Source organism: Elephas maximus, chromosome 27 (assembly GCF_024166365.1).
Source record: "Elephas maximus indicus isolate mEleMax1 chromosome 27, mEleMax1 primary haplotype, whole genome shotgun sequence".
NCBI classification, from domain to species: domain Eukaryota; kingdom Metazoa; phylum Chordata; class Mammalia; order Proboscidea; family Elephantidae; genus Elephas; species Elephas maximus.
The window spans coordinates 37396509-37419928 of record NC_064845.1 but is presented as its reverse complement, the minus strand read 5'-3'; the positions used below and the strand labels follow the sequence as shown (position 1 = coordinate 37419928).

The following is a 23420-nucleotide window of genomic DNA, read 5'->3' as shown; positions in this document are numbered from 1 at the left end:
CGTGAAACTCACCCTTTTAAACTGTACAGTTCAGCGATTTTAAGTATCTTCACAAAGTTGTGCGGTTATTACCACTGTCTAATTTCAGGTCATTTTCATTACTCTGAAAAGAAACCCCATATCCCGTTAGCAGTCACTCCCTATTTGTTCCTCCCTTCAGCCTCTGGCAATCACTAATCTGCTATCTGTCTCTACGGATTTACTTATTCTGATTATGTCACATAAAGTACTATAACGTGGTTCTTTCTGTCTGACTTCCTTCATTTAACATACTATTTTTAAGGTTCACGTATGTCATAGTATCAGTCAGTTGGTTGTAAACTTTTATATTATGTTTCCATTGCCATCGAGTCGATTCCAACTCATAGTGACCCTATAGGACAGACTAGAACTTCCCCATAGGGTTTCCAAGGACTGGCCGGTGGATTCAAACTGTTCACCTTTTGGTTAGCAGCCTCTGTAGCTCCATATCGTGTTTAAAACCAAACCCAGTGCTGTCGAGTCGATTCCGACTCATAGCGACCCTATAGGACAGAGTAGAGCTGCCCCATAGAGTTCCCAAGGAGCGCCAGGCAGATTCGAACTGCTGAACCTTTGGTTAGCAGTCGTAGCACTTATCACTACGCCACCAGGGTTTCCATATCATGTTTAGGGGTTCCTAAAAAAGTTCCTATATTTGTATGCTATTTCACTGCTTCCTGTAGTGTTTGTTGATGTTGTTGTAAGGTGCTGTCAGATCAGTTCTGACTCATAGTAACCCTGCGTACAACAGAACGAAACATATCTGGGCCTGCGCCATCCTCATGGTGGTTGTTATCCTTGAGCCCATTCTTGCAGCCACTGTGTCAGTCCATCTCATTAAGGGTCTTCTTTTTTCCTGGTCCTCCACTTTACCCTGGCAAACAGGTTTCATGTCACCTTCCAGACTAAGACAGACTAGGAAGAAGGACCTGGCAGTCTACTTCTGAAAAGAATTAGCCAGTGAAAACCTTATGAATAGCAGCAGAACATTGTCTAATATAGTGCTGGAAGATGAGCCCCCCAGGTTGGAAGGCACTGAAAAGATGACTAGGGAAGAGCTGCCTCCTCAAAGTAGAGTGCACCTTAATGATGTGGATAGAGTCAAGCTTTCAGAACCTTCATTTCCTGATGTAGCACGATGTCTTTCATACTTTGGACATGTTATCAGGAGGGACCAGTCCCTGGAGAAGGACATCATGCTTGGTAAAGAGAGGGTCAGCGAAAAAGAGGAAGACCCTCAATGAGATGGATTGACACAGTGGCTGCAGCAATGGGCTCAAGCATAAAAATGGTTGTGAGGATGGCGCAGACCGGGCAGTGTTTCGTTTTGTAGTACGTAGGGTCACTGTGAGTTCAGAGCCGACTTCACGGCACCTAACGACAAGAATCACTTTACCAAGCATGATGTCCTTTTCCAGGGACTGGTCTCTCCTGATAACTTGTTCAAAATATGTGAGATGAAGTCTCATCATCCTCCCTTCTAAGACACATTCTGGCTGTACTTCTTCTAAGATGGATTTGTTCATTCTTTTGGCAGTCCGTGGTATAGTCAACATTCTTTGCCAACACCACAACTCAAAGGCATATATATACATAAAATGTATGTATTGCATATATAATTTGGGAAGTTGTTATGTATGTTTTCTGAATCTGTTCTATAACTGGGGCTCCCTTCTGGGTTAGTGGTCATTAGGTGAGGATTCTTGATATGTTGAAGGTTTTTATGAACAAGCTTTTTAGTTATCTAGTGCTCCTGTGACAGGTACCATAAGTGGATGGCTTTAACAGGCAGAAATTTATTCTGTCAGAGTTTATGAGGCTAGAAGTCTGAATTCAGGGCTCCAGCTCCAAGGGAAGGTTTTCTCTTTTTATCAGCTCTGGGGAAAGATCCTTGTCATCAATCTCCCCCTGGTCTAGGACCTTCTCAGTGCAGGGAACCTGGATCCAAAGGATGCACCCATTCCTGTCTCTTCTTTTGGAGATAATGAGGTCTGTCTCCTCTCTGCTCCCATCTCTCTTTTATATCTCAAAAGAGGCAACCCAATCCTGTAGATCATGTCCTGCCTCGTTAATATTGTTGTTGTTGTTGTTGTTAGGTGCCGTCGAGTCGGTTCCAACTCATAGCGCCCCTATGCACAACAGAGCGAAACACTGCCCGGTCCTGCGCCATCCTTACAATCGTTGTTATGCTTGAGCTCATTGTTGCAACCACTGTGTCAGTCTGCCTCATTGAGGGTCTTCCTCTTTTCCCCTGACCCTGTACTCTGCCAAGCATGATGTCCTTCTCCAGGGACTGATCCCTCCTGACAACATGTGCAAAGTATGTAGGACGCAGCCTCGCCATCCTTGCTTCTAATGAGCATTCTGGTTGTACTTCTTCTAAGACAGATTTGTTCATTCTTTTGGCAGTCCATGGTATATTCAATATTCTTTGCCATCACCACGGTTCAAAGGCATCAGCTCTTCTTCGGTCTTCCTTATTCATTGTCCAGCTTTCACGTGCATATGATGCAATTGAAAATACCATGGCTTGGGTCGGGTGCACCTTAGTCTTCAGGGTGACATCTTTGCTCTTCAACACCTTGAAGACGTCCTTTACAGCAGATTTGCCCAATGCAATGTGTCTTTTGACTGCTTGACTGCTGCTTCCATGGCTGTTGATTATGGAACCAAGTAAAATGAAATCCTTGATAACTTCAGTCTTTTCTCCTTTTATCGTGATGTTGCTCATTGGTCTAGTTGTGAGGATTTTTGTTTTCTTTATGTTGATGTATAATCCATACTGAAGGCCGTGGTCTTTGATCTTCATTAGTAAGTGCTTCAAGTCCTCTTCACTTTCAGCAAGCAAGGTTGTGTCATCTGCATAACGCAGGTTGTTAGTGAGTCTTCCTCCAATCCTGATGCCCCGTTCTTCTTCATATAGTCCAGCTTCTCGGATTATTTGTTTAGCATACAGATTGAATAGGTATGGTGAAAGAATACAATCCTGACACACACCTTCCCTGACTTTAAACCAACCAGTATCCCCTTGTTCTGTCCGAACGACTGCCTCTTGATCTATGTAAAGGTTCCTCATGAGCACAATTAAGTGTTCTGGAATTCCTATTCTTCGCAGTGTTATCCATAGTTTGTTATGATCCACACAGTCAAATGCCTTTGCATAGTCAATAAAACACAGGTAAACATCCTTCTGGTATTCTCTGCTTTCAGCCAGGATCCATCTGGCATATCGTAGCAGTTAGGATTTACGACACATAGGATAATCACATCAGATCACAAAATGGTGGGCAATCACACAGTACTGGGAATCATGGCTTACCCAAGTTGACACACGTTTTATGGGGACACATTTCAATCCATAATAGTAGGATTGGCATATCTCAGTGAGTAGAGAGAATAACTTAACTACTATTTTAGTGAGTTCACAGTTGATCTAGTACCCACCAAGAGGGTAGAACAGTGTACTTTGAACTTTGTTTATGGAGGCACAGGGGAAGATGATCCTTGAAAAATCTTGTAATTTGGGATACAGAATGCATGAAGTGTCTGAAGAACACTGAGGCCCAGATATTGAGGTACTTTATATCAAAGGTACTCCTTTTCTGCTGGTGACTGTGGGACCCCCAAGAGTGCATTAGCTACTGTCTCTGCCCTTAAGGATCTTATTGGCTATGAGAGGAGAAAAGATACGCATAAATACAGAGTGTGTGAGATACTTCACATGAAAAGCGTTGTGGAGGTCGAAGGCAAACATAAAAAGCATATTATTTGACAATGTAATGAACAAGTGTATTTTATGTTTCCTAACTTTATGAGTAGCTTGTATAATACAAGGAAACCCTGGTGCTATAGTGGTTAAGGGCTATGGCTGCCAACCAAGAGGTTGGAAGTTCTAATCCACCAGGTGCTCCTCGGAAACCCTATTGGGCAGTTCTACTCTGTCCTATAGGGTCACCATGAGTCAGAAATCGACTCGACGGCAACAAGAGTTTTGGTATAATACAAGGTAGAACATGGTGAACTCTATAAGAGATGTAGGTAACTTGTTTCAGAATTCAGAAAGGAGCAGATGATCTGATCATGGACAGAGGGACACCGTCACGGCAGGGGAGGTTTTTTAGGTTTACCTGGAAGTATTTGTAAAAAGCAGACAGTTGTGCGTTTAAGCAACAAGAGGGAACCATAAAGTCAAGCCAGAAAGAGGATGGTGTGCCTATGTTGGGATAGTAAAGAGAGAGAGAGCGCCCTGATTGGTGCATGTAGTTGAAAAAGAACGGGAGATAAATTACCTAGGTTAACTGTGACTACATTATGAAGTACTTTAAATATCAGGCTAAGAAGTTTGGATTTGATCGGTAGGCAATGAGAAGTCATTATAGCTGTGCTTTCTTAGAGTCTGTGAAGGACTTGGAGAGAAATGTGCATATATGTACTTAAGAGGGCCCATAACTTTCATTAGATTCTCAGAGGAGCCTATGACCCCTGAAAGTTAAACTACCACTGTATTACAGGTTTTAGAAGAGTAGATTACAAAAGACAGATAAACACCCAAGGCCAGTTGGGTGGCTATTGCTGTAATTCAGAGTGTATGTAATATGTTTGAGTATAAACTGAGGACATTAAGTACTAAGCAAAAGTTTGAACGGAAGTGAGTATATCTTTAAAGGTCCCACATAGCCATATTAATGGCTCACTTGTAAGTACAATTGAGAGTGATGGCGTAGTAGTTAAGTGCTATGGCTGCTAACCAAAGGGTTGGCAGTTCGAATCCACCAGGTGCTCCTTGGGAACTCTATAGTGCAGTTCTGCTCTGTCCTATAGGGCTGCTATGAGTCGGAATTGACTCGATGGCACAGGGTTTGGTTTGGTTTTTTTTTTTTTTTAATCATATGTTTTTGTTGTTGTCGTTGTTATTTAGTCCCAGTAGGATAAATTAAACTTTATGAAAATGAAGTCAAACATTGATTATGGCAGTAAAAAGGAATCAGAGAATCCAGGTGTTTAGATTTGGGTTGTGTTAGGTTTTTCAGCATTTTATCTTGTTATTTGGTTTTTATTATTCTAGTCTAACATAAAATTGATATTTAGCAAACGTACTCGGGTGAAGTGACCCTGGAAAAATGCCGTGTGTCTGGACAGAGTAGTTCGGGATGAAGTCTTTTGTTTTGGATAATGTTCCTCGTAGACAGCCACATGAAATCAAATCACTCACACAGTAATACTTCTGATTCAAAACAAAATTTAATGAAATCTCCGGTTACTAGTATGTTGTGTGCAAATAAAAAGTTAAAATGATTACAATTATCAAATACTTTCTAGTTTTTATTTCCACCATTCCCCATTCTTATTTATATGATAACTATCCTCCTTATTTGAAGCTCATTTAAAAAAAAAAAAAAAGAAAGAAAAAATTACTAGCATTCTTCTCTGTATTTGCTGCTGGCATAGAAAATAGTCTGGATGCAGTTATTACTTCACAGCTTTAGGGAAAAGGCCACTTAATTTATTAGTTTATTATCAACTTAAAAGTTAATCTTTTGTACTTGTAAGGATTTAAAGCCACAGATAACATTAAAACACGCACCATAGGATAATTAAAATACTTAAGTAAAATCAGGTAAGAAATATTTGTTCTAAAACTTAGAATGAGAATTATTACAATTGAACGCTACATTTAACTTTATTTCCTGTTATGTAAGGTATATAAAAAAAAAGAGATTGATTTTATATTTTATAGTATAAAAAATAAATAAAAGTTTTTAAATATTTTATATTTTTTAATATTTTATAGTAGGGAGCACAAATTACTTTGGATAGGTAGCCTTTTCCCTTGCATCAGTTTCTGGATTGAAAAATTTGATCACTTTTTCTTTTTTAGGTAGCTTTATTGAGATATAGTCACCTACCATATAATTTACCAATTTAAATTATACAGTTCAGTTCACAGAACTGAACAAGTATCATTACGATCAGTTTTAGAACATTTTTATCGTACCAAAAAGAAACCCCTCACCTCTAAGCTGTCACTCCCTAAATCCGTATCCTCTCCAGCTGTAGATGACCACTGAACTGTTTTTTGTCTGTGTAGATTAGCCTTTTCTGGATATTTTGTATAAATGGGATTAAATAACATATGTCCTTTGTGATTGTCTTCTTGTCTTTGGAGATGTATCTATTAAGAGTCGTTTTTCATTTTTTAATTGGGCTACTCGTCTTTTCATTATTGAGTTGTAGGAGTTCTTTATATATTCTAGATAGAAGTCCATTATCAGATACAACATTTATCAGATATTTCTACCAGTCTGTAACCTGTCTTTTCACTTTTGTGATGGTGTCCTTTGAAGCATAAAAGTATTTAATTTTGATGAAGCCCCATTTATTTTTTCTTTGGTTACTTGTTCGTTTGTTGTCATATTTAAGAAATATTTGCCTGACTCAAAGTCATGAAGAGTGTAGTGGGTTGAACACTGGTCTTGAAAAAGACACGTCCAAGTCCTTACCTGAGGATCCTGTAAATGTGCTCTTACCTGGACAGAGGGTCTTTGTAGATGTAATTAAGGTAATGATCTCGAGATGAGGTCACCCTGATTAGCATGGGCTCCAAATCCAGTGGAATGTCCTTGTAAGAGATAGAAAAGGAAAAGACTGAGAGACCTAGAAACACATGGGAGAAGGCAATGTGAAGATGGAGGCAGAGACTGAACTCACGTACCCTCAAGCCAAGGAACGACTAGAGCCTGAGATGCTGAAAGAGGCAAGAAAGAAGTCTCCCCTAAAACCTTTGGAGGGAGGGCAGCTGTGTGGACACCTTGATTTTAGACTTCTGGCCTCAGCTGTGAGAAAATAAATTTTTGTTGTAAGCTACCAAGTTGTCATTTGTTATGGCAGTCCTAGGAAACTAGTACAAAGAGTTGTGTAGTTACAGCTCTTACATTTTGGTCTGTGATCCATTTTGAGTAAGTTTTGCATATGCTATGAGGTAGGAGTTTAACTTCATTTTTTTGTGTGTCTAGACTATTCTTTTCCCATTAAATTGTCTTGGTATCCTTGTCAAAGATCAACTGACTGTAAATGTGAGGATTTATTTCTGGCCTCTCAATTCTGTTCCACTGGGCTATATCAGTACCATACTGTCTTAATTACTTGCAGCTTTGTAGTAAGTTTGGAATTGAAAAGCATGAGTCCCCCAACTTTATTCTTCTTCTTCAAGATTATTTTGGCTTTCCTGGGTTACTGGCATTTCCACATAAATTTTAAGATCAACTTGTTAATTTCTGCCAAAAAGGCTGTTGGACTTTAATGGGAATTGTATTGAATCTGTGGATCAATCTGAGGAATACTGCCATCTTAGCAATATCGTCTTTCAGCCCATGAACATGGGATGTTTTTCCATTTATTTAGTTTTTTTTTAAGATTATTTCTTTCAATGATGTTGTTTCCAGAGTACAAGTTTCTTCATTTTATTTTCAGATTCTTTATTGTGTATAGAAATACAGTTGTCTTTTGTATATTGCTCTTGTACCCTGCAACTTTGTTGAACTTGTTTATTAGTACTAATAGTTTTGAATGGATTCCTGAGCATTTTCTGTATATGAGATCATGTCACCTGTGAATAGAGAGAGTTTTACTTCTCTCCAGCCTAGCCTTTTATCTCTTCCTCTTGATGAATTGACCTGAGCAGAATCTCTAGGACAGTGTCGAATAGAAGTGGTGAGAGTAGACATCCTTATCTTGTTCCTGATCTTCTGGGGAAAGCATTCAGTCTTTTATTTTAAGTATGATGCTAGCTGTGAGTTTTTCGTAGATGGCCTTTATCAGTTTCAGGAAGTTCCCTTCTATCTCTAGTTCATTGACTGGTAGCTTCTTATACATGGATAAGAAGTTCCCACCTTGGGTCCATGATATAGCCATATAACTAGAAGGAAAGATCCCCTGGCTTTAGCCAAGGTCGTATATTGTCGGAACTTGTCCATTCTCAAGATTTCTAAATATTGCTTTTTTATTAGTGATTCTCAAATTTGTGATTCTGGTTTTGAATTTTCACCTAAGTTCTAATCTCTCTGACATTTGCTTATTTGATGATTCCAATTAGCTACCAGTCTGCCATTCCAAATTCAGCACGACTTTATTCATGCGTTCATTTGATTGATTCATTTACTGTACATTGAGTGCTATTCCAGACTCCAAAGGATAAGAGAATATGTTTGGAGAAATGTCTGGGGTAAGAATGGCTCTAACACAGAGGACCCGGTGTGTCAACAGAGGACCCTCTTGGAGATATGCAGGGGCCGTATCACGAAGATCCTGTGAGCTAAGTTCTAAGGAGTTAGAACTTTATTCTGAAAGTAGTAGTGAGCCACTGAAAGATCTGAAGCAGGAAATCAGTGTCAGATGTGAATCTTGAACAAATCGTGAGGAAGGAGAGCTGGTGTAGAATATATAGATTGATGCTGAAAATGAAGCTGGAGGTTGGGGAACTGGTAGTTCTATCATTTGAAAAGAAAAGAAAGCCTGAAATAAGACAGTGGCAGTGGAGCTCTGGTGGCACAGTGACTAAGAGCTACAGTGAGCTGTGGCTCCTAACCAAAAGGTTGGCAGTTCAAATCCACCAGCCACTCCTTGGAAACACTGTGGGGAAGCTCTACTCTGTCCTATGATTAACTCGGTGACAGTGTTGGTTTTTTGTTTTTTAAGTGGGGATAGATGGTAGATTTTTAGGAAGTCAAAAATGGATAGTACTTGGTAACTGGATTATAGAGGCTGAAGGAGCAGGACAGTACCTCCATGATTCCTATGGTTTTAACTAGGTGGCCTAGGTGGTTAGGGAACAAACAGAGGGAACTGGTTTGGCAGGAAGATGAATTCATATTTGGATATGTTGGGGTACTAGCAGCACATCTACATTGGAGAAGTGTTATAGTTGTTGTTAGTTGCCATCAAGTTGATTCCGACTCATGGCGACTCCATGTGTGCAAAGTAGAACTGGGTTTTCAAGGCTGTCATCCTTCATAAGCCAGTCATCAGGCCTGTCATCCAAGGCACATCTGGATGAGTTCAAACTGTCAACCTTTCGGTTAGTATTCGAGTGTTTTCAGCGTCTGCACCACCTTGGAAATCCTAGGCGGTTAAATGTGAGGCTGGATTCAGAGAAAAATGTTTTAGGTGATAATTAACGTGAATGAGGTCACTCAAGGAATGAGCAGAGCTCGTGGTCAATGAGAGTATAATGGAGACTATAGGATGAATAGAGAAAAGGAAACCTGAAATGAAGCTACAAGAGGTAGGAAGAAAGCTACGAGAGGCTGCTGTTACAGGCCAAAGTAGGGAAGAATTAGCTCAATTTTTCGTTATCCTTTAGTTTTCCTTTTATCCAGTACATTGTTTTAAACTTTAACATGAAAATTTTTTGTTTTGCTTTTCCCATTTGCCTCATGCTCTTTACTACCTAAGCCAGTGTTTCCTAACTTGGACATACATCAGAGTCAGTTGACGAGATTAAATGCAGGTTCTTTGGGTCCTGGTAGACCTACTGAATGAGAATCACCTGGGATAATACCTTAGAATTGTATTTTTTAAAAACTTCTGTGATAAAGACTTGCTCTTTACCAAGCTTGTTTCTTTTTATCCCTGATGCCAGCTAACCTATATTTACTAGTCCCTTTGCTGTTGCGGATGGCCATATGATTGAGATCTTTCCATAGGAAATTAAGCAGAAGTGTTGAGTGTCACTTTATCCACCGCAAATACGAAGCCCCCTTGATTGATCCTCTCTCTTCCCCACCTGCTGCCTGGCAGTTGTAGGTATGACAGAGCAACATTGGAAACGAGGGGTCAAATAGAGCTGAGCATCTGTCAGCCTGGGTCGTCTCCACCCTCCTCAAACTGATCATTATCACTGATTTTGGTCTTTCTGTATGCACGGATTAAAAATAAACTATTGTGTTATGCCACAGTTTTGGAATTTACGTATTATACCATCCATTGTTACGTTAGCCAGTATGGTTTCTTAGATTACTATTAAAGGATCAGAGTTTGGGAACCATGGCCCTTTGTATATGCCATTTGTATTTTTAAACTCATTTATATGGTAGTCTTCAGTTTCAAACAATGTATTGCATTAGGCAAATCTGCTGCAAAGACCTCTTTAAATTATTAAAAAACAAAGATGTCACTTTGGGGACTAAGGTGCATCTGACCTAAGCCATGGTATTTTCAGTTGCCTCATATACATGTGAAAACTGGACAATGAATAAGGAAGGCTGAGAAAGAATTAATGCCTTTGAAGTACGGTGTTGACGAAGAATATTTAATATACCGTGAACTGACAGAAGAGCAGACAAATATGTCTTGGAAGAAGTAGCAGCCAGAATGCTTCCTAGAAGCGAGGATGGTGAGATCGTGTACTTCTGGCATGTTATCAGGAAGGACCAGTCCCTAGAGAAGGATATCATGCTTGGTAAAGTAGAGTGTCAGCAAAAAAGAAGACCCTCAACAAGATTGATAGACACAGTGGCTACAACAGTGGGCTTAAACATAGCAAGGATTGTGAGGGTGGCACGGTTACTGGGCAGTATTTCATTCTATTGTACATAGGGTCGCTGTGAGTTGGAACTAACTCGATGGCACCTGACGACAATCGTCTTCAGTTGTTGACTTACAGGGACTGTAGGTAAATATTGTGTTTTTTTTTTTCTGTAATAATTTTAATGGAAATGGTTTTGTTAACATCCTGATAATTTTATTAAATGACAAACATTTGCATGCTTACTGCCTCCTGGTCTTTGATGCTGGAGATACATCTATATATAAAACAAAGGGTCTGCCTTCTGGTATGGAATAAGGTGGACTCAGATAAGGGCAAGTGTCTTACCTGTACTTTGGAGCGCCAAGGGAGAAGTGGCTAATTGAACCCAAGGTGGAGTGGGTGGAGTCCTTCTCGATGTTTATATCCCTTTTGTAATATTGTTCTCTTTTGTACTCGTTGGACAGGAGTCATACATAACCTCTTTAAAATATCCCTTTAAATGAAAGAAACCAAACCTGCTTCCATTGAATCGATTCCAACTCCTAGTGACCTTATAGGACAGAGTTTCCAAGGAGCCCTTGGTGGATTCCCTTTAGAAGATCAAAAACCACAAGGACATGTTTGGTAGATTTGTGTTCCGTGGGGTGTGCCGAACATGTGCCTTTTCTTAATCTCCATCACTAAGAAAATTATTTAAGAGAACTATAAATTTTAGTCTTGATGCAGATTATATTGTTAAATGTTGCCTGCAATTAACAAAGAAAAAATGTGAAGAAAACCTTATTGATGATATTTACTCTTTCTCTCTTCCTTTGCAGGGAAATTTTGGATTGGGAATGGTGGAAGTCAGAAAGAACCTACTTTCTTCATAAACATGGTATGCGAAATCTGTGTAAGTTCCATAGGGTAAAATCACATAATTAATCAAACAGGACTTGGAAAGCTCTATCTATCTGTCTTGCCAAACCCATGGCTGTCCAGTTGATTCTGACATGACGACTCCATGTGTGTAGAGTAGAACTGCACCCTGTAGGATTTTCTTGGATGTAGTCTTTATGGAAGCAGATCGCCAGGTTTTTCTTCCGTAGTGCCACTGGGTGGGTCCGAACCTCCGCCCTTAAGGTTAGTAGCTGTGTGTGTGTGTGTGCGTGCGTGCGTGCGTGTGTGTGTGTGTGTAGATGGGTGCATTTGTATATGAATAATAAACAAGAGTCTTCTATATTGCATAGTTCTCTAAATACTTAGGGATTTCCCCCAGTTTTGAAAGCTTACACGCTAGGCAGTGTGTGGTTGCAGTGTCAAACTGGATCGTTACCAGCATGTGGAAAGTGTTCCCAGGAGAACTATAAAAGGCTGAGCAAGTGAGAGCCACAACCTGGAGAAATAGGCGTGCCATGTTCTTGGAGTTTGTTGGACTTGTTTGTTAACAACAGTTGGCTTTTAAAGGATATGTAAGCAACTGCAGCGTCAGTAGGGTTGAAACCAGGTGACTAGATCAGAGTAGCAAGTGTAATATTAGTTAGGCAAGACAGATAAGTAGCCTAATCCGAGGTACGAGCAAGTAGTTAGAAACTAGCGTGTCTGTGAGAGCCTGCAGGATTCAAATAGGGAAGATGTCTGGGATCAAGAGACTTGAGTAAATGAGGCCAAGGAGCTATGTAACCTTGCAGACATTCTCATGTGATCTTGTAGCAGGGACAGTGAGAGAGAACCTGGTTAGAGTATTTCCTAATAGAGAAGCTAGTCAAGGGGGAAAATGAAATACGGGCTGTATGTCCTATAGAAATGTTTCTGTGTGATTGTGTATATATTCAGTAATGGCTAATCTACTCACTTAACAATGGATGAACTTGTTATTTTAAAGACACTTACTGTAAATGATTTAAAATATGAAGTCCTTTAATAGAATAAGTTATCTTTTAGCTTCTCTTTTATCATAAAACTGAATTTCTGTATATCACTTTCACTTAAATTTAGGTGCTCTGACGGTTTGACTGTTACAGTTGATCACCACAGAGACTATTTTGCATGTTCTCATGAATTACTGGAGTCCTGGTGCCATAGTGTTTAAGAACCCAGCTGCTAACCGAAAGGTCAGCAGTTTGAATCTACCAGCCACTCGTTGGAAACGCTGTGGGGCAGTTCTGCTCTGTCCTGTTGGGTCGTTATGAGTTGGAATCGACTCAACAGTCTCAAGTTTCAGGTTTGGTAAGTTATTGGCTTACAGATTCAATTAATGTCAAGTGAACTCCTTACCTGCTCACCTTGTGCCTCTCTTTGCTCCTTGGAGCCGCAGTTCTGAACTTGAAATTTCTTTTCTCTGACCACAGCTTCTTTCATTCTTGATTCTTCCAGTGAACCTGAGCTTTGCTGTATTAAGCCTACTTCGCTGAGTTGCTCGGTTCAGTTTGGCCACAAACTGACCTCTGGAGAAGCCTTGACCTTTTGATTTGCACAGTCCTGGTTAGAGCAGTGTTTTTCAAAGTGTATGCACTGCTAAAGGGGCAAGGTGGGCAAACCTCACCTTTGTCATTTCCTTGTCACCACTTACATGGCACTTTGTCTCTCTTACCCTGACCACCCAGAGTTAAACTAGACCTCATCCCTGGCCACCTAGGGCCAGGTCATTGGGTACCAGCCGTAGGCTCAGAAGTCTGCACAACTCCCATCACTTCAGACCAGCTGGCCCCTCTCTCTCTCTCTCTCGTCCCCTGGGACTAGCCTGTGCAGCCTTTCTCTGTCACGCAGCTGCCCAGACCTGGGTCTTCACAAATCTCTGTCCTGCTAGCCCCTGCTGGCTTATCGCCCCCTGGGTTTGCTAATTCTCTATAACTGCTTATAAAATTCACAGAAACTTTTTAATTTGTTGTTGTTGTGTGCTGTTGAGTTGATTCCAACTCAGAGCAACCCTTTTGACAGAGTATAACTGCCCTATAGGGTTTCCTAGGCCATAATCTTTACGGGAGCAGATTGCCAGGTCTTTTCTCCTGTGGAACCACTGGGTGGGCTCAAACCAGTGGTTAGCAGCAGAGAGCTTAACCATTGTGCCACTAGGGCTCCTTTACTTGTACCTACATTTACCCATTTGTTATAATAAGAAAGAATACAAGCAAAGAAAGACTTCAGTTAAGGTCTGGGAGAGGGCCCTGTGGCGCAGCGCAGAGACAGTCTCTGACTTTCATCTTTATCCTCCCATCTTGTCAGCTGGGGATTATGTGCCTGATGATTTTATACATGGTGTTAGTTGATGAGGACTGAGGAGGGATGGCAGGAGCTGAGACTAGGGGAGGAAGAGTATATAGGGGCAATTCTAAACTAAGGGGCTTGAAATTTATTCTCACAGCTGTGGGGTGGTAGCCATTGGAAACGTTTATTTAGAGTTTTGTCGTTCAATTTGAGCCTTTAGGAACCGACTTTGCGAAGACTGGGCTCTGAATGCTTAGAGATGGCAGTGACAAATCACAGGTTCAAAGAGGAAGGTGAATCTGCCTTTTTCTCTGGAATTGGTCCTTCATTCTTTTGGGCAGTTAAAAGCTGTTTGTATCCAAGAAGCTACTTCATTGCAAGCATGAAATATTTACAAATTTGTGGCAGAGTGATGTATAGTATGTGGAGAGGGAATCATGAGAGCTCTCTGTGAGGTTTGTGCAGCAACAGTTTGAGAAAACCACTATTAAAGGAGACCCCGGCTGGTGCAAATTGTTAACGTGCTCAGCTCCTAACGGAAAGATTGGAGGTTGGAGTCCACCCAGAGGTGCTTTGGAAGAAAGGCCTGACAATCTTCTTACAAAAAAACAGCTATCGATAACCCTGTGGAGCACAGCTCTGCTCTGACATACGTGGGGTTGCCATGAGTTGGAATTGACTGGACAGCAACTGGTGTTTTGGTTTGTTACAGGCTGAACAGATTGCTTATTGTTTGTGTGTATGGAGTGGGGTGTGTACTGAAAGCCTAAACATCCTCTGGCATCTTATTTATTTTTGACTGTTCAAGGAAGGCTGGGCTGATAATAGCATTGCCTTTTAGTTTTTTTTTTTTTTTTTAGTAGTTGACATAACAGGGAAGTGTTTGGCCTTTTACTTACTTGGAACCCACAGCTTTTTTTTTTTTTTTTTTTTAAACCATAGGTAGGCTAGGTAAGAGGCTTTGTACTTGCTTCTTAGAAGAAATTTAAGAGCAGTAAATTGACTGCCTTCAAATTTTTGCTACCAGTTCTTCACAGAAGTACAAAATGCAGAACCCTGCCTGATTCCTTTGTAAACAATCCTTGTGATTGTCAGCTTGCCAAGGGATGCTTTTTTCTTTTGAGTAATTTCTGGGGAATACCTTGCTTTGGATCACCCTTAGTTATTGCCCAAAGTTGCCTTCGGGAGTACAGGTGCTCTTTTCCCCCCTTATCCCTAAAACCATTAAATTCTACTGTTTTCAGGAATTTAACATTGTTTTCATTGAACTGATGTAAGTTAAAATTGAAACGGTGAGAGAATTTACCTATTTAGTCTTGAGCTTAAAATTTCCCAAAGAGTGGGAGCCATAGTTTTGCCCACCACCAAACATAGAACAAGTAATTTTGAATGTATGGACATGATTATGTCATGGCCTTTCTAAATACAAAAATACAACTTTCACTTAGAACATTGAGTACTTTGATAATATCTTTACTGATATTGGTGAGAATGTAGTGAAATTGGTCCCATTATAGTTTTTTCTATTTGCCTTTTTTTTTTTTAGTAATGTTTTAGGTGAAAGTTTACAGAGCAAATTAGTTTCTCATTAAAGAATTAATAGACAAATTGTTTTAGGACATTGGGTGCCAACGCTTTGATGTGTCAACACTCTCCCCTTCACGCCGGGTTCCCTGTTTCCATTTGTTCACGCCGGGTTCCCTGTCCCTTTCTGCTTTCTTTATCTTTGCTTTTGGGCTGGTGTGTTCATTTAGTCTCATAAACATGGTTAAATTATGCAGCCAGTCCCTCAGGTGTGTTATCGTCTGCCATATAGACTTGTCTCATCTTTGGCCTAAGAGGGAGCCTCTGGAGTACTTTTGTACCGAGTTAAAAGGGTATCCGGGGGCCATAGGCTTGTGGTTTCTCAAGGTTCTGTCAGACCAGCAAGTCTGGTGTTTTTTTGTGTGTTTGAATTTGAATTTTGTTCTACATTTTTCTCCTGCTCTGTCCAAGGACCCTGTATTGTGATTCCTATCAAAGCAGTTGGTGGTGGAAGCCGGGCACCATCTAGTTGTTCTGGGCTCAGCCTGGCAGAGATTGTGGTAGTTGTGGTCCATTCGTCCTTTGGACTAAACTTTCCCTTGTGTTTTGTTTTTTTAATAGACTGAGGTAATCCTGTTTATTTGTCTACATGTTTATGGTGTCTCCCTGTACTGGAATGTGAACTTTAAGAGGACAGGGACCATGTGTGTTTTATGTATTGCTGTATCCCTGTCATGGATTGAATTATGTCCCCCTCAAAAATGTATGTGTTTACTTGGTTAGGCCATGATTCCAGTATTGTGTGGTTGTCCTCCATTTTGTGATTGTAATTTTATGTTAAAGAGGATTAGGGTGGGATTTTAACACCCTTACCAGGTCACATCCCTGATCCAGTATAAAGGAAGTTCCCCAGGGATGTGGCCTGCACCACCTTTCATCTCTGAAGAGATGAAAGGGAAGTAAGCAGAGAGTTGAGGACCTCCTACCACCAAGAAAGCAGTGCCAGGAGCAGAGCTTGTCCTTTGGACCCAAGGTTCCTGTGTGAGATGCTCCCAGACCAGGGAAAGACTGATGACAAGGACCTTCCTCCAGAGCTGACAGAGAGAGAAAGCCTTCCTCTGGATCTAGCGCCCTGAATTTAGACTTGTAGCCTACTAGACAGTGAGAGAATGGATTTCTTTTTGTTAAACCTGTGCACTTGTGGTATTTCTGTTACGGCAGCACTAGATGTCTGAGACAATCCCTATCACCTATTATAGTGCTTTGTGTATAGTGGACACTCAAGTCATTGCTGAATGAATTCTGATCTGGTGTGGCTTAGATGGTATCCTGACATATATTAAAAAAGCACCTCAGGTTATTTTGATGTGCACTCGCATGGTTGAGAAACCTTGGTCTATCTTCCCTCTCTAATCCGCGTGAGATATAGAAGATATCACTCTTGAAATTGGTAATCTCATTTCCCTAGGAGGAAAAGTTTAATTTGGTAATGTTATTCAGGTGTTGTTTGTAGGTGGAACTCAGAATGGACAATTGCATTCCATCATCAAATAATTAAGTTTAGGAAAGGTGGGAAGATAGACCTAAAATTGAGTTTATTCCTTTTTTTTTTTTTTGTAAAAAAAAAAAAAAAAACAGTCAAGGTTAGACTTCCTAGATGGTTTTCCTTCAAAACACTACTTCTCAATGTTGGGTAGGTTAGGATTTTGCTTCTGGGGGACATTTTGACGTCTGGAGACGTTTTAGATCCCTTGTGGTCAGTGGTTAAGTGATCAGCTGCTAACCAAGAGGTCATCAGTTCAAATCCAGCCCCTCTGTGGGAGAAGGATGTAGTAGTCTGCTTTTGTAAAGACTAAAAAAAAAGATTACAGCCTTGAAAACCTGATGGGACAGTTTTACTCTATCTTATAGGGTCACTATGAGTCGAAATGGTCTCCACTGGCAATAGGCTTTTTAGTTTTAATTTAAATATGCACATATCTTACATTTTAAAGACTTGTTTGTATATGTAAGTCAGTAGTTTTCAAAGTGTAGTCCTTGAACCCTTAGGAGTAAAACCTGTTCATATTAATACTAAAATATTATATGCCCTTTTCTCTTTGATGTTTGGATGAAAGATACAAAAGCAATGCGGAGTAAAACAGCTGATACCTTAGCAGGAAATCAAGGCAGTGGCACTGAATTGTCTAGTAGTGTGTATTCTTCTCTGTCATGAATACTTCACATCATACAGTTAAAAAAAAAACCTCATTTTTCCTTCAGATTCTTTTTCAGTACAAATTAAATTTTACTCTACTTGGCTCTAGAGTATCTGTGTGATAAAATGGGTATGTGCTGCAGAGGAAAAGAATTTGTGTGATTGAGTTGCTAGCTCAGCTACCCTCCTCCCCATTTTCATGTAATATCTTCTTTAATTGAAAGAACAACTGAAAAACCATGGTTATTCAGACTTGGGTATTTGACAAACATTTCTTTGAAAATGAACAAAATGAACTTGTTACTAATAAAATTGGAGCTTGCAGGCAAAAATTAGAATTTGGGGAAATCTGTATGGGCCACCTTGAGCTTGATAGCATTCTAGTAAAGATATTTGTGGTAATAATGATAGAATAGTGATATTATATAATGAACTGTGTCAACATTTGGAAGAACTGAATAACTCGGTAAACCAACATTTTCCAGATGGCGTTATGAAATCACACGTAGGTAAAGATCCCATTCAAAGAGCACGTTAGACGAATGGATTTTGTATGTGTGTGTGGTAAAATACGTATAACAAAACATTTGGCATTTCAACCATTTGTATGTGTACAATTCAGTGACATTTATTACACTCACCATGCTGTGCAGTTGTCATCCCTATCCATTTCCAATTTTTTTTATTATCATCCTTAACAGAAACTCCATACTCCTTAAGGAATAACTGTCCATTTTCCCCTCCCACCTGCCCTTAGTAAGCTCTAATAAACATTGATCTCTATGCATAGAGATTTTATATAGGTGGGTCATACAATATTGTCCAGTAGTGTCTGACTTAGTTCACTCAGTATAATCTTTTCAAGGTTCATCCATGTTTTACCATGTATCAGAACTTCATATTTCTTCATGGCTGAATTACTGCATTGTATGGATTTCCCACATTTTATCCATTCATCTGTTGATGGATACTTAGGTTGTTTCCACTTTTTGGCAGTTGTTAATAATGCTTCCCCCATGTGTCTGTCATTTTGTCGTACTGTGGGGGCTTGCATGTTGCTGTCATGCTGGAAGCTCTGCCACTGGTATTCAGATACCAACAGGGTCACCCATGGCAGACAGGTTTTAGTGGAGCTTCCAGACTGAGACAGACTAGGAAGAAGGACGTAGTGGTCTATTTCTGAAAAGAATTAGCCAGTGAAAACCTTATGGATAGCAGTGGAACATTGTCAGAGACTGTCCCAGAAGATGAGCTGCCTCCTCAGAGTAGAGTTAACTTGATGATGTGGATCAAGTCAAGCTTTTAGAACCTTCATTTCCTGATGTGGCACGACTCAAAATGAGAAGAAACAGCTGCGAACATCCATTAATAATTGGAACCTGGAATGTACAAAGTATGAATCTAGGAAAATTGGAAATCATAAGAAACAAAATAGAACACATAAGCATCAATGTCCTAGGCATTAGTGAGCTGAAAAGGACTGGTATTGGCCATTTTGAATCGGACAGTCATATGGTCTGCTATGCCAGCAGCAACAACCTGAAGAGGAATAGCATTGCATTCATCATCAAAAAACATTTCAGGATCTATCCTGAAGTACAATGCTGTGGGTGATAGGATAATATCCATACGCCTGCAAGGAAGATCAGTTAATGTGACCTACTTTTCAAATTTACGCACCAACCACTAAGGTCAAAGACGAAGAAATTAAAGATTTTTTACCAACTTCTGCAGTCTCCAATTGATTGAACATGCAATCAGGATGCATCGATAATTACTGGCAATTGGAATGCAAAAGGTGGAAACAAAGAAGGATTGGTTGTTGGAAAATATGGCCTCGGTGATAGAAACGATGCTGGAGATGGCAGGATAGAATTTTGCGATACCAATGACTTTTTCATTGCAAGTATCTTTTTTGAATAACATAAGTGGCGATTATACACCCGGGCCTCACCAGATGGAATACACAGGAATCAAATCAACTACATCTGTGTAAAGAGATGATGGAGAAGCTCAGTATCATCAGTCAGAACAAGACCAAGGGCTGACTGCAGAACAAACCATCAACTGTTCATATATAAGTTCAAGTTGAAGCTGAAGAAAATAAGAACAAGTCCAAGAGAGCCAAAGTACAGGCTTGAATATATCCCACCTGAATTTAGAGACCATCTCAAGAATAGATTTGACACGTTGAACACTAATGACCAGGCAAGTTGTGGAATGACATCAAGGACATCATACATGAAAAAAGCAAGAGGTCATTAAAACAACAAGAAAGAAAGAAAAGACCAAAATGGATGTTAAAAGAGACTCTGAAACTTGCTCTTGAACATCAGGTATCTAAAGCAAATGGAAGAAGTGATGAAGTAAAAGAGTCGAACAGAAGATTTCAAAGGGTGGCTCCAGAAGACAAAGTAAAGTAACCTGGAGTTAGGAAACCAAAAGGGAAGAACATGCTGGACATTTCTCAAGCTGAAAGATCTGAAGAAAAAATTCAAGCCTGGAGATGCCATATTGAAGGCTTCTTCTACAAGGAACATATTGGGTAACACAGGAAGCATCAAAAGACAATGGAAGGAATACACAGAGTCACCGTACCAAAAAGAATTGGTCAACAGAACCGATGGTACTGAAGGAAGAGGCTCAAGCTTGCACTGAAGGTATTGGCAGAAAAACAAGGCTCCAGGAATTGATGGACTACCAGTTGAGATGTTTCAACGAACAGATGCAGTGCTGCAAGTGCTCACTTGTCTATGCCGAGAAATTTTGGAAGACAGCTTCTTGGCCAGCCAACTGGAAGAGATCGGTATTTGTGCTCATTCCAAATAAAGGTGATCCAACTGAATGCAGAAATTATCCAACAGTATTATTAATATCACACACAAGTAAAATTTTGCTGAAAATCATTTAGAATGAGCTGCAGCAGTATATCAACAGGGAACTGCCAGAAATTCAAGCCAGATTCAGAAGACGAGGTGGAAAGAGGGATATCATTGCTGATGGCAGATGAATCTTGGTTGAAGTCAGAGATAACCAGAAAGATGTTTACCTCTGTTTTACATTCACTGAGCAGAGGCATTTGACTGTGTGGATTATAACAAATTATGGATGATTGCCAAGAATGGGGATTCCAGAACACTTAATTGTGCTTATGAGGAATCTGTGCATAGATAAAGAGGCAGTCGTTGGAACTGAACAAGGGGATACTGCATTGTTCAAAGTCAGGAAAGGTGTGTGTCAGGGTTGTATGCTTTCACCATATTGATTCAATCTGTATGCTGAGGAAATAATCCAAAAAGATGGACTATATTAAGAAGAATGAGGCAACAGGATTGGAGGAAGACTCGTTAAACAACCTGCAATATGCAAATGACAAAACCTTGCTTGCTGAAAGTGAAGAAGACTTGAAGCACTTATTGATGAAGATCAAAGACTACAGTCTTCAGTATGGATTATACCTCAACATAAAGAAAACAAAAATCCTCACAACTGGGCCAGTAAGCAGCATCATCATAAACAGAGAAACAATTGAAGTTGTCAAGGATTTCATTTTACTGGATCCATAATCAACACGCATGGAAGCAGCAGTCAGGAAATCAAATGACACATTGAGTAAATCTGCTGCAAAAGACCTTTTTAAAGTGTTAAAAAGCAAAGATGTCACCTTATAGACTAAGGTGGGTCTGACCCAAGCCATGGTGTTTTAAATTGCATCTGCATGTGAAAGCTGAACAGTGAATATGGAAGACTGAAGAAGAATCAATGCCTTTGAATTAATGGTGTTGGCTAAGAATATTGAGTATACCATGGACTGCCAGAGGAACGAACAAATCTCTCATGGAAGAAGTACAACCAGAGTTCTCCTTGGAAGCAAGGATGGCAAGACTTCTCTCATGCTTTGGATATGTTATCAGGAAGGATCAGTCCCTGGAGAAGGACATCACGCTTGGTAAGGTGGATGGAGGGTCAGTGAAAGAGAGGAAGACCCTCAACGAGGTGGATTGACACAGTGGCTGCAACAATGGGCTCAAACATAGCAACAATTGTTAGAATGGCACAGGACTACACAATTTTTCGTTCTGTTTTCCATAGGGTCACCATTAGTTGGAACCAACTCGATGGCATCTAACAACAACAACAACAATAATGCTCCAGTGAACATTGGTAAGCAGGAAACTAAGACCCTGAGTCTTAGGCTGGGTGTTCTAGAGAAGCAAATCCAGTAAAGCGGATAAGTACATATAGAGAGAGATTTGTGTGAAGGAAATGGCTGATGTGGTCGTAGAGGCTGGAACATCCTAAATCCGTGGATCAGGCTGGAGACTTCTCATGAATCACATAGCAGCAGGGCTGGGGAACCCAAAATGGGCAGGCAAGATGGCAGGTAAGCTGCTAGCTCAAGTCTCAATAACTGGAGGTCAGACAAACAGGAGCCACCTGCAGAGTCCAGAATGAGCAAAAGTCTATGACCCTTGCCAGAAAGTCTACCTATATTGGTTGCAGGCCACACCCCCAAGGAAACTCCCTTTCAACTGATTGGCGACTCACAGCAGATCCCATCATTGAGATGATTACATTACATCAGATCTTATCATGGAAATGATTACATCATTATACGACTGCCAAACCACTGAAAGTCACGGCCCAATCAATTTGAAACACAACCATAATGATCACACCCTGCTTTCAAGTCTTTTGGGTAGGTATAAACCTAACAGTGCAACGGCGGAGTCATATGGTAATTCTGTTTAACTTTATGAGGAACCACCAAACTTTTCCACAGCAACTACACCATTTTACATTCCCACCAACAATTGATTAGGGTTCCAATTTTTCCATATCCTTGCCGACACTTCTTATCTTCCATTTCTCAGGTAATAGTTATCCTAGTGAGAGTGAAGTGGTATTGTGGTTTTGATTTGCGTTTCCCTAATGATTAATGATGTGTCAAGCATCTTTTTTTCCCTTAAGTTATATTATTTTTTTGTTTATTGTACTTTAGGTGAAGATTTACAGAGCGAACTAGTTTCTCATTTAACATTTAATACACATACTGTTCTGTGACATTGGTTGCCAACCCCACGACATGTCAACACTCTCCCCTTCTCAGTCTTGGGTTCCCCATTACCAGCTTTCCTGTCCCCTGCTGCCTTCTTGTCCTTGCCCCTGGGGTGGTATGCCCTGTTAAGTCTCCTTTTGTTTTATGGGCCTGTTTAATCTTTGGCTGATGGGTGAACCTCAGGAATGATGACTTCATTACCGAGCTAAAAGTGTGTCTGCGGCCATACTCTAGGGGTTTCTCCAGTCTCTGTCAGGCCAATAAGTCTGGTCTTTTTTTGTGAGTTAGAATTTTGTTCTGCATTTCTCTCCAACTCTGTCTGGAACCCTCTGTTGTGATCCCTGTCAGAGCAGTTGGTGATGGTAGGCGGGTACCATCTAGTTGTGCTGGACTCAGTCTGGTGGAGGCTGTGGTAGTTGTGTTCCATTAGTTCTTTGAGTTAATCTTTCCCTTGTGTCTTTGGTTTCCTTTATTCTCCCTTGTGTTGAGCATCTTTTTATGTGCTTATTGACTGTTTGTATGTTCTTTAGAGAAATGTCTGTTCAAATCCTTTGCCCATTTTTAAATTTGGTGGTTTGTTTTTTGTTGTAAAGTTGTAGGTTTTTTTTTTTTTTAATATTCTGGGTACTAAACCCTTATCAGATACATGGTTCCTAAATATTTTGTCGGATTCCGTAGGTTGTTTCTTAACTTCCTTGATAAAATCCTTTGGAAGTTTTTACATTTGGAGAACTGGATTTATCTGTTTTATCTTTTGTTACGAATGCTTTTGGTGTTATATCTTAGAATCCACTGTTGGAAACTGGATCCCAAAGCGTGTTTTATTCTTAGCATTTTAAGCTTTTAGTTCTGACATTTACATCATTGATCTATTTTGAGTTAATTTTCATACATGGTGTGAGGTATGG

At 40.1% G+C, this 23420-nt stretch overlaps 1 protein-coding gene across 3 annotated transcripts in view; it reads left to right on the top strand.

Annotated features, from left to right (window-relative positions):
• LOC126068466 (uncharacterized) overlaps positions 1 to 23420 on the top strand; it is a 1054989-nt gene that overhangs the window by 234364 nt on the left and 797205 nt on the right. For 2 of the 3 annotated variants that reach the window (XR_007515703.1, XR_007515702.1), the window contains exon 3: positions 11365 to 11423. The gene's annotated coding sequence lies outside the window, so the exon portion shown is untranslated. Of the gene's footprint in view, positions 1 to 11364; positions 11424 to 12523; positions 12558 to 23420 lie in introns of those variants that run through there. The other variant, XR_007515704.1, reaches the window with a different exon arrangement.